General features: G+C 44.2%; 1 pseudogene; it reads right to left on the bottom strand.

Moving 5' to 3' along the window:
- Nucleotides 1-11,911, bottom strand: LOC116472418 (alpha-actinin-4-like; annotated as a pseudogene).
- Nucleotides 11,912-12,119: the final 208 nt, after the last annotated feature.

The raw sequence follows: 12,119 nt of genomic DNA, 5'->3' as shown, positions 1-12,119 counted from the left end.
TGTTTGATCTGAGTCTCACCAGGAGCCTCATCGTCACTCTAGTTGTGTGGAGCTATAGAGAAGGGTTTGTAGACAAGGGCACCAGGCACGGCCCTGGGGACCTGTTGTGGGGCCAGGTGGGCAATGCAGTACTTGACCTAGTCAGAGACACCTCTCCCTGCAGCTCCTCGGCCGTGATGAAGTTCTTGTCCCCTGCCATGACCTTGAAGGAGGTAACGACCTGGCTGTGTCTACATTGGTTGTTTCCCAAGACCTGAAGTTGATGAAGGCTTGGGAGGCCACAAGGCTGCTACGGTTGGGGTCAACCACACTCCTGATGCAGTTGAACTCAGCATTGCTCTGCTGTTATTCTCCACATTGTAGCCCAAGCTGATGAAGCAGGCCTTGAACTCCTTCAGCCCCAGCACCCTGCCATGGCCCTTGTCAGTGTGGCTGAAGGACACCTGAAACTCTTGCATCTGCTCCTGGCCAATGCCCTGGGTATTGCAGGTGAGGATCTGCTTCTTAACCTCACTGATGGTGCAGCCAATGGTGGTGAGCAGCTGCTCCCAGCCGTGTGGATGTGTTCCACCATGTAGCTGATATGCTTGTTGTTGAAGATGAAGACCTCCTGGAGGAGCTGGTGCTCTGCGTCAGCAGGTCCAGGTTCAGCTTGTGAGCCATGATGCTTTGCTCATATTGCTTCGGGTTTAGCTGGTCTTCTGGGGTCCCCTTCATTTTGATGGAGCTGTACCCACTTTCCTCCATCTTGGTCTGGATCCAGGGCCCCATGACATTGGCCTGGCTAGAGAACTGGTGGTGGAGGTGCTCGTTGGACTGCTGCTTCCTCTGCTCCCCCAGAAGGGCATAATCCTGCTTTGGCACCAACTGCTGCACCTTTGCCCACCGGGAGTGGATGATCTGGATGGGGTCAGGGGAGGTGACAGTGGTATAGGGGTTGCTGCCTGACAGCTTGATATGTTTGCTCTCTGTGATCCTCTGGGCTTCCTTGTGGGTGGCCAGGATAGCCTCTTTCTCCCTATCAGTATCTGGCAGGGTCAACTTTTGGCTGTGGGCTGAGATCAGGCCCTCAATCTTCTCGGTATTGTAGATGAGGAACGTGTCCTGGAGCTCCTCCACGGCACTCTCCATCCAGTTGTAGAAGGCTCTGCCCACTTGACATACTCCAGGTACAGATGATCACTGGCCTCCAGCTGCTTCTTCATTTTCTCCAGGGCTTCCCTGTGACTGTGGGTCAGAGAGTGCAGGGTTTCCCACTGCTCGTAAATCTTCTGGCACTGGGCATTGACAGCTGTGGGAGTCACAGTAATCCAGCTCGTTGAGTTCCTGGGCAGTGTCCTCTATGATATTGTGAAATAATGTATTTGGTCTTTGATCCTGCTTCCTGGCATATAGTGACTAAAAAATAATTAGAATTTCCAAAACAATGTCTTTTTGTATGCTGATGAGTTGATGGATGGCTGGCAGTCCCTAGGGAGCTTCAGGATGGAGGCTGGTCACCAGAAAAACCAAGGGATAAGTAGAGGGTTGGGACTTTCAGCCCCACTGCCCAACCCCTGAGGAGGGAAGAGGGGCTGAAGTTTAAGTTGATCAGCAATAGCCAGTGATTTAATCAATCATGCCTATATAATGAAGCCTCCATAAAACCCTGAAAAGACAGCATTCACAGAGCTTCTAGAGAGCTGAACACATGGAGGTTCCTGAAGAGTGGCATCCCCAGAGAGGGCACGGAAGTCCCAAGTCCCCTTTCCCACACCTTGCCCTATGCTTCCCTTCATCTGTATCCTTTGTAATATCCTGTGTAATAAACAAGCCAATGTAAGTAAAGTGTTTTTCTGAGTTCTGTGAACTGCTCTAGCAAATTAATGGAACCCAAGTAGAGGGTAGCAGGATCGCCAATTTATAGCCAGTTGGTTTGAAGCACAGGCAAAAATAATTGAGCTTGTGATTGGCATCTGAAGTGGAGGCAGTACTGTAGGACTGAGCCCTTACCCTGTGGGATCTGGCACTATCTCCAGGTAGATAATGTCAGAATTGAATTGAGCTGGAGGACAACCAGCTGGTGTCTGCTGCAGATTTGATTGCTTGTTCTATGGGTGGGGAAAACCCTACACACATTTGGTCACAGAAGCATTCTGGGTTGTGTGAGAGCAGAGGAAAAATAGTTTGAGTTTTTTCCACTCTCAGAGCCTTGATCAGCTCCACAAAGTCCTGGTGTATGGCCAGATCACTCTCGAAGGCTTCATGGTTGTGGATAAGGGCTTTGATGTCTGATAGGGTGGCCGTCTCATAGTCCCGCCGCTTAAGCCTGGCTTCCTTCTCATCGGTCCAGACCTCGTGGATGGAAGTCTTCTGCTGGAACTTCTCTGCCAGGTGGTCGAGCTGCTCTAGCCTGTGGATATCATACAGCAGCAACTCCTCATGTCACTTCTTGGCCTGCTCCAGGTGCTGTCCACCGTTGCTGATGTTCAAGACCATCCTACCCTCGGAGCCCAGGAAGGCGGGCTGGTTGCTTAGGTGCAGCTTGGTCTGCAGCGTGTTGAAGGTGATCTTCAGCTGGCCTCTCTCCTGCACCTTGGACAACTTGTGGATGCACCAGTAGTCACGAAAGACTTCTGCTGCATCTCCTGGAAGGTCTTTTGGGGTATGGGGTTCTCCAGCCAGGGGCTGTTTTGCTGAATCCACTCCAGGAGATCACTGGCCAGCCTCTTGTAATTTTCCATCAACTGCTCATGCCCCTGGTAGACAGCCAACACTTTGCAGTTCTGGTTGGTGGCAGTTGCTACTAAAAATACAAAAAGTTAGCCAGGCATGGTAGCACATGCCTGTAATCCCAGTTACTTGGGAGACTGAGATAGGAGAATCACTTGAACTCAGGAGGTGGAGGTTGCAGTGAGCCGAGATCAGGCCATTGCACTCCAGTCTGTGGCGACAGAGTGAGACTCTGTCTCAAAAAAAAAAAAAAAAAAAAAGCCAATGCAGTGGCTCATACCTGTAATCCCAACACTTTGGGAGGCTGAGGCTGAGGCAGGTGGATAACCTGAGGTCAGGAGTTCGAGACCAGCCTGACCAACATGATGAAACCCCATCTCTACTAAAAATACAAAATTAGCCAGGCGTGGTGGCACTTGCCTGTAATCCCAGCCACTTGGGAGGCTGAGGCAGGAGAATCACTTGAATCCAGGAGGCGGATGTTGCAGTGAACTGAGGTTACAACATTGCAGTCTGGCCTAAGAGACGAGTAAGACTTCATCTAAAAAAAAAAAAATTACAATGTTAGTTTAGTGATACTGATTTTCTTTTAGTTACTATTTGTATTATGTACTGTTTGCACATACTATCCTGTTTGTATGTTGGTTTGTTTACAACCTTTGATTTAACATATCTGTATCCTTCTGTGGAAATTTCTTTTCTTTCTTTCTTTTTTTTTTTTTTTCTTGAGATGGAGTTTCCCTCTTGTTGCCCAGGCTGGAGTGCAATGGCGCGATCTCGGCTCACCACAACATCCGCCCCCCGGGCTCAAGCGATTCTTCTGCCTCAGCCTCCTGAGTAGCTGGGATTATAGGCATGCACCATCATGCTTGGCTAATTTTGTATTTTTAGTAGAGATGGGGTTTCTCCATGTTGGTCAAGCTGGTCTTAAACTCCCGACCTCAGGTGATCTGCCCACCTTGGCTTCCCAAAGTGCTGGGATTACAGGTATGAGCCACTGTACCCGGCTATGTGGAAGTTTTTTAAAGCAGTATAAAGTTGCTGTTTAAAACCCAATCTGGGCCAGGTGTGGTGGCTCATGCCTATAATCCCAGCACTTTGGGAGGCTGAGGCAAGTGGATCACTTGCGCTCAGGAGCTCAAGACCAGCCTTCGCAACATGGTGAAACCTCATCTCCACCAAAAAAAGAAAAGTACTAAAATTAGCTGGGCATGATGGCATCCACCTGTAGCCCCAGCTACTTAGGAGATTGAGGTGTGAGGATCACTGAAGTCCAGGAGGCAGAGGTTGCAGTGAGCTGTGATCATGCCACTGAACTCCAGCCTGGGTGACAGAATGAGACCTTGTCTCAAAAAAATAAAAAATAAAAAATAAAAAACATAAAAAAACCCCCAAAACAAAAATCCAATCTGGGCTGGCCATGGTGGTTCTCCCCTATAATCCCAGTGCTTTGGGAGGCTGAGGCAGAAGATTTCTTGAGGCCAGCAGTTTGAGAGCAGCCTGGACAACATAGCAAGACCCTGACTCTACAAAATTTTTTTAAAAAATTAGCCAGGTGCAGTGGCACATGCCTGTAGTCCTAGCTATTTTAGAGGCTAAGGTGGGAGGATTGCTTGAGCCCAGGAGGTTGAGGCTGCAGTGAACTATGATTGCACCACTGCACTCCAGCCTGGGCAACAGAACAAGATCTTGTCTCTAAGAAATTTTTTTAATACTAAAAAATAAAAATAATAAGTAAATTAGAAACTCAGTCTGACTATCTTTGTTTTTATTTTATTTTATTTTATTTTGTTTGGTTTTAGTTTTTGAGACAGGGTCTCACTCTCACCCAGGCTGGAGTGCAGTGTCACAATCATGGCTCATTGCAGCCTCTACCTCCCAGGCTCAAGTGATCTTCCCACCTCAGCCTCTCAAGTAGCTGGGGCCACAGGTGTGCATCACCATGCCCAGCTAGTTTTTGTATTCTTTCACAAAGACGGAGTTTTACCATATTGTCCAGGCCAGTCTCTACCTCCTGGGCTCAAGTGACCCTCCTGCCTCAGCCTCCCAGAGTGCTGGGATTACAGGCATGAGCCACAGCACCCGGCCCAATCTTTGTTTTAAAATAGGAATATTTAGTCCATTTATATTTAAAATAGTTATTTATACATCTGAGTTTCAAGATATCCTAGTATTTGTATTCTATCTCTCTCACATGTTTGATGTTCCTTTCTTCCTCTCTTCTAAATCTTTGATTATTTTTATTATTCCAAATGTTTCTACGTTAGCTTGTTAGTAACATATTTTTGTTACTATTTTTCCATGATTACCATGGTAATTACAGCATGCATCCTTGACTTGCTAAAGTTTAATATAAATTAATTCTTTTACCACTTCATAGACAATGCAAGTACCTTAAAATACTTTAACTCCATTTATCTGCTCCCACACTCTGTGCTATTTTTGTGATGTGTTTTAATTCTATGTGCATTGAGAACTTCACATGACATTATCACTTTATACAGTTATTGTTCATTTATTTTTACCCACATATTTACTTTCTTTTGATCTTATTTTTTTCCTGGATGTTCATAATTCCTTTTGAGTTTCTTTTAAAAATTCCCCTTAATATGTCTTTAGTGTGGATCTGTGAAGAATTTTGACTGTGGGAAAACATATTTATTTTACCTTCATTTTTGAAGAATATTTTCACTGAGTATAGGATTTTAGATTGATATTTTCTTTTAGCACTTTATAGATGCCATTCCATCATCTTCTGGATTTTATCATTTCTATGAGAGAGTCAGTTGTCAGTCTTTTTATTTTATTTTATTTTATTTTCGAGACAGGTCTCGCTCTGTCTCCCAGTCTGGAGTGCAGTGGCATAAACACAGCTCACTACAGACTTGACCTCCCAGGCTCAAATGATTCTCCTCCCACCTCAGCCTTCTGAGTAGCTAGGATGACAGGGGCATGCCACTATGCCTGGATAATTTTTCTATTTTTAGTGGAGATGGGATTTCACCACGTTGCCCAGGTTGGTCTCAAACTGCTGGGCTCAAGTGATCCTCCTGTCTCAGCCTCCCAAAGTGCTGAGATTACAGGCATGAGCCACTGTGCCTGGCCTCAGCCCTTTTTTCAAAAAAATTGAGACAGTCTTTTTCTGTTGCCCAGGCTGGAGTGCAGTAGTGTGATCCCAGCTCACTGTAGCCTCAACCTGCTGGGTCAAGTGATCCCCCACTACAACTTCCTGCATAGCTGGGACTACAGGTGCACACCATCATGTCTGGCTAATTTTTGTATTTTTTTTTTGTAGAGATGAGGTCTCGCTGTGTTGCCTAGGCTGGTCTTGAACTCCTGGCCTCAAGTGATCCTTCTGCCTTGGCCTTCCAAAGTGCTGGGGTTACAGGCATGAGCAACCATGCCTAGCCAAGGTTGTTTTTTTTTGTGTGTGTGTGTGTGTGTGTGTGTGTGTGTATGTGTGTTTTGTTTGTTTGTTTGTTTTGAGACAGAGTCTCACTCTATCGTCCAAGCTGGAGTGCAGTGGTTCAATCTTGGCTCACTGCAACCTCTGCTTCCTGGGTTCAAGCAGTCCTCCTGCCTCAGCCTCCCAAGTAGCTGGGACTATGGGCGTGTGCCACCATGCCTGGCTAATTTTTGTATTTTTAGTAGAGACAGGGTTTCACCGTGTTTGCCAGGCTGGTCTTGAACGCCCGCCTCGGCCTCCCAAAGTGCTGGTATTACAGGCATGAGCCACCACACTCCACCATTGTCAGTCCTAATGTTGTTCCTTTGAAGGTAATGTGTCTCTCTCTCTCTAGTTGCTTTTGATAGTTTTTCTTTGTCTTTGGTTTTCAGCAGTTTTATTATGAAGTGCTTAAATATAGTTTTCGGCCAAGCACAGTGGCTCATGCTTATAATCTCAGCACTTTGGGAGGCCGAGGTGGGCAGATCACTTGAGGTCGGGAGTTTGAGACCAGCCTGGCCAACATGGCAAAACCCTGTCTCTAATAAAAATACAAAAATTAGCCAGGCATGGTGGCACGTGCCTCAGCTACTCAGGAAGCTGAGGCAGGAGGATTGCTCGAACCTGGGAGGCAGAGGGTTGCAGTGAGCCGACATCACACCACTGCACTCCAGCATGGGTGACAGAGTGAGACTCTGTCTCAAAAAAAAAAAACAAAAAAGGGTAGTTTTCTTTGCATTTATCCTGCTTGGGATTGATAATGCTTCTTGAGTATGTGTCCTGATATCTTTCATCAATTTCAGGAAATTTTCAACTACTCTCTTTTCAAATAGTACTTCTTTCCTATTTCCTCTTTCTTCTCTCTCTAGGACTCTAATTCCATGTATTTAGGCCTTTTCGCCATGTCCCATATGTCTCTTTCTCTCTTACCTATATATATATATATTTTTTTTATTATTATACTTTAAGCTTTAGGGTACATGTGCACAATGTGCAGGTTAGTTACATATGTATACATGTGCCATGTTGGTGTGCTGCACCCATTAACTCGTCATTTAACATTAGGTGTATCTCCTAATGCTATCCCTCCCCCCTCCCCCCACCCCACAACAGGCACCAGTGTGTGATGTTCCCCTTCCTGTGTCCATGTGTTCTCATTGTTCAATTCCCACCTGTAAGTGAGAACATGCGGTGTCTCGTTTTTTGTCCTTGTGATAGTTTGCTGAGAATGATGGTTTCCAGCTTCATCCATGTCCCTACAAAGGACATGAACTCATCATTTTTTATGGCTGCATAGTATTCCATGGTGTATATGTGCCACATTTTCTTAATCCAGTCTATCATTGTTGGACATTTGGCTTGGTTCCAAATCCTTGCTATTGTGAATAGTGCCACAATAAACATACGTGTGCATGTTTCTTTATAGCAGCATGATTTATAATCCTTTGGGTATATACCCAGTAATGGGATGGCTGGGTCAAATGGTATTTCTAGTTCTAGATCCCTGAGGAATCTCCACACTGACTTCCACAATGGTTGAACTAGTTTAAAGTCCCACCAACAGTGTAAAATTTTTCCTATTTCTCCACATCCTCTCCAGCACCTGTTGTTTCCTGACTTTTTAGTGATTGCCATTCTAACTGGTGTGAGATGGTATCTCATTGTGGTTTTGATTTGCATTTCTCTGATGGCCAGTGATGATGAGCATTTTTTCATGTGTCTTTTGGCTGCATAAATGTCTTCTTTTGAGAAATGTCTGTTCATATCCTTCGCCCACTTGTTGATGGGGTTGTTTTTTTCTTGTAAATTTGTTTGGGTTCATTGTAGATTCTGGATATTAGCCCTTTGTCAGATGAGTAGATTGCAAAAATTTTCTCCCATTCTGTAGGTTGCCTGTTCACTCTGATGGTAGTTTCTTCTGCTGTGCAGAAGCTCTTTAGTTTAATTAGATCCCATTTGTCAATTTTGGCTTTTGTTGCCATTGCTTTTGGTGTTTTAGACATGGAGTCCTTGCCCATGCCTATTTTCAATTCTTTTCTCTCTTCCGATACTGGATATTTTATGCTGAAATTATATTCCACATCATTAATCCTAGAATTAGCTGTGTCTAACCTGCTATCAGTTCCATCTACTATATTAAATTCAATTATTATATTTTTCAGTTCTAGGATTTCAATTGCATTATTTTTTAGAGTATCCAGGTTTGGTGATTTTGCCCTCTACCACAATTCCAATGCAAAATCTTACTGTTCTACACGGATCTACTCCTATCCAATTATATCAACCAATACAATCTCATTTTGTTTAAGCCAGTTTTATTTGGTTTCCTGTTAAGCACAACTGAAAAATCGTAACTGCCAATGTGGAGCTATCCCCCTTCATGATGTTGTAATAATGGCTGCAGCAGCTCCAGGTGTCAAATGCAGACATGACATCCAGAGAAGAAGTGGAATGCTGCCTGTCATCCATCTCTGTTTATTAGGAGTGAAAACCTTTTCTATAATTCCTAATTCAGAAGGCCAGGGTTGTAATCACACGCTACATGGAATGGGATGGGAGTGATTAGCAAACAGCAATCTTTACTTATCCTTGAACTTGGGGAGAGGATCGTCTTTCACTAGCAAACAACTGCAGTAGAAGAACATCTAAATAAAACTGGGACTCTGCAGCAATATAAAATATGAAAGGGGAAAGCTATTGGGTAAATAATCAACAGTGTTTACCACACTAATAGATGTATTAATTTTCTGTAAAGTTGTGTGTGTGGGTAGAAAATATCAGGAATTGTACATATCAATCTTTAGCAGAATTTAAATTTGGGAGGGGGACTATCTGGAGTGGAAAGGATGGATATTTTTACTTATACAATTTTCATTAGTTTATATTACTTTGGTGATTTAAATTTAAAAGAACTTCAATCTAAAAATGGGCTGCTCAGAATTAGAGCTAGAACAAAAATATAGAGTCAGAAGGCTGGATATGGTGGTTCACACCTGTAATCCCAACGCTTTGGGAGGTCGAGGCAGGAGGATCACTTTAGGCCAGGCTTTGAGACCAGCCTGGGGAACATAGTGATACCCTGTCTCTAAAAAGAAAAAATAAAAAGAATTGAGCATGGTGGTGTGTGCCTGTAGTCCTAGCTACCCAGGAGGTTGGAGGATTGCTTGAGACCAGGAGGTTGAGGCTTCAGTGAGCTATGATCGCACCACTGCACTCCAGCCTGGGCAACAGAGTGCTTGCCTCTAATACATACATAAATATATGTATGTGTGTGTGTATATATATATATGTGTGTGTGTGTGTGTGTGTGTGTATGTGCTTGTGTATGTACATATGTATTACAGAGAGAGAGAGAGAGAGAGAGAGAGAGACATAGAAGCACATATTTGTATATTCCATCCCAGCCCTGGCCCCTACACAGTTACTCAGGTGCCAGTAGCATGTTTATCCCTTCTGGGGATTTGGAGGCACAAGGCTATCAGAGCCTGATGCCATCAAATATTTAAACCATTCACCTCCCTCCCATCCCACTCTCAAAGCTGTCTTCGCATCATAAATTGGCTTCCTGTGCATATTTTTCTACAGGGAAAGAATGTGCTGGACATGGCATTATGAGAATTCTGGTCCCTTTGGCAGTTCCATTTCTCATCATAAATTAATACATTGCTTCTCTGGCTCTGATAGCAGGATAGGAGCTGGGTTAGTAGGATCTACTTTCCATTCACCAATAGATAGATTCTCTCTTAATGCTGTTAAAGTCAAGTTCATAAGCCTGGACCATGATGAATTTACCAAGGTAAAAGTCATCTCTGATGCCACTTGGCAGCTGGCCTGCTCTGATGACACTCTTGTCTCTTCAAGCACATTTCTTTAGACTCCTGTGCTTCCTAGCCACATTCATCTCAAAGAGCTGTCTCTTTCTTTATCCCTCATTCTGTCTTCCTCTATGACTCTCTCTCTCTAATTATATATATCTTTCTCTCTTCCTACCTCACTACTTAATCTTCCTTTATCTTTTTTTTTTTTTTTTTTTGACGGAGTTTCTCTCTCTTTTGCTCTGGCTGGAGTGCAATGGCATGATCTCGGCTCACTGCAACCTCTGCCTCCTGAGTTCAAGCAATTCTCCTGCCTCGGCCTCATGAGTAGCTGGGACTACAGGTGCACACCACCATGTCCAGCTATTTTGTATTTTTAGTAGAGATGGAGTTTCACCATGTTGGCCAGACTGGTCTCAAACTCCTGACCTCAGGTGATCCACTTGCCTCGGCCTCCCAAAGTGCTGGGATTACAAGTGTGAGCCACCATGCCCAGACTTCTTCTCCTTTTTTCTTCTGTTTTTTGTTTGTTTGTTTGTTTTTTGTTGTTGTTTACCTTAATTAACCATGGAGTTGAATAATAATATATACCAGAGCTACGTGCCAAGCACAGAGCTGGGTCACATGTAAAAATTGTATTCTGACCTCAGAATAACTCTGAAAGCTGTTTTTGTTCCTATTTTACAAAGGAAGAAGTGGAGGCTCATAAAGCGTAAGTAGTTGTGTTTCATAATCTTAAAGGTTTTCTCTGCTGAATTTTCAAAGTTAGTAAATTAAATGCTTTGTGTTTCCTTTATCTAAGAAAATACAGTTTAGGCCAGGTGTGGTGGCTCATGCCTATAATCCCAGCACTTTGGGAGGCTGAGGTGGGTGGATCACTTGAGGTCAGGAGTTTGAGACCAGCCTAGCCAACATGGCGAAACCCTGTCTCTACTAAAAATACAAAATTAGCCAGCTGTGGTGGTGTGCACTTGTAGTCCCAGCTACTTGGGAGGCTGAGGCAGGAGAATCGCTTGAACCTGGGAGGCAGAGGTTGCAGTGGACTGAGATCAGGCCACTGCACTCCAGCCTGGGCAACAGAGAGAGACACTGTCTCAAAAAAAAAAAAGAAAAAAAAAAAGAACATGACCCTTTGAACAATAAAGATCCCACTGCTCTTTGCCTCTCCCCATCCTTCTTCCTGAGAGTGGGACTTGACCCTGATTTCTCTGACACAATCTTAAACTTCTTTATGGAGGAGATAACCTTCTCTGTCCAGTCAGGCTCAACATACTTTCTGTATCTGTGCAAAAGGAAGAGGTCAAATCTTCAGCACCTAGATTTGTAACTTTCAGTAACTTGGAGATGGAGGTTGTGGTAACATTAAATCTGCTCCCAGGAAGGTCATTTTTTATTATTTTGGGTGTTTAATTAAGTTGCTCAGCCTCATCAAGTGTCCTCCCCATGATCCTAGAAGATAGTGAGGTAGAAGTAGAGAGGAGTATCCCTTCCAGCCTGCTTCAGTAGAGGTCTGAGAGGAGCAAAAGAGAAAACAAGATGTTTCTGGGTGGGTTCCAGGCCCCTCCACTCTTCTGCAAGGGAGTGAAGGGTGCTTATCTCCTGAAGACATGAATTGCTGGATTTTGGTTATAGGCTGGAGGAGTAGACGCAGCCACTGTATTTTCTTAGGTAAAGGAAATATAAAGCATTTAACTTACTAATTTTGAAAATTAAGCAGAGAAAATCTTTAAGATTATGAAGCAAAACTACTTACCCTTTATGATCCTGCCAAGGATCAGAACATGGCAGCAGAGAAGTCCCAGGTCCAACTGAATGTCCAGACTCGGTTGGATTCAGAACCATGGACAGAAAGCAGCCCAAAGCTGCTGAGGGCTGAGGGTTGAATGCTAGAGACAGATACCCCTTCTCTGTCCCCACCCCCAATTTCACTAGTCCCCATTGCTATTCCTGGGAGAAACCTGACCCTGGCCATTAGTTAACTGGCCCCCAGCACTTAAAGGTCGAGATAAACAATGGGTTGGTTTCCTTCTAAGGCCCTCTGGAACTTCTTTACTGAGCTGTCTGTTCTGCAGCTTCCTGGTAGAGTGGGGTCCGCCTTGGAGCAACTCTTATTAACATCCAGCTGATTTGCATATATCTACATTCAC

This window comes from Hylobates moloch, unplaced genomic scaffold (genome assembly GCF_009828535.3).
Source record: "Hylobates moloch isolate HMO894 unplaced genomic scaffold, HMol_V3 SCAFFOLD_8, whole genome shotgun sequence".
Taxonomy (NCBI): Eukaryota; Metazoa; Chordata; class Mammalia; order Primates; family Hylobatidae; genus Hylobates; species Hylobates moloch.
The sequence above is the reverse complement of the archived record's forward strand: the minus strand, read 5'-3'. Positions and strand labels throughout refer to the sequence as shown.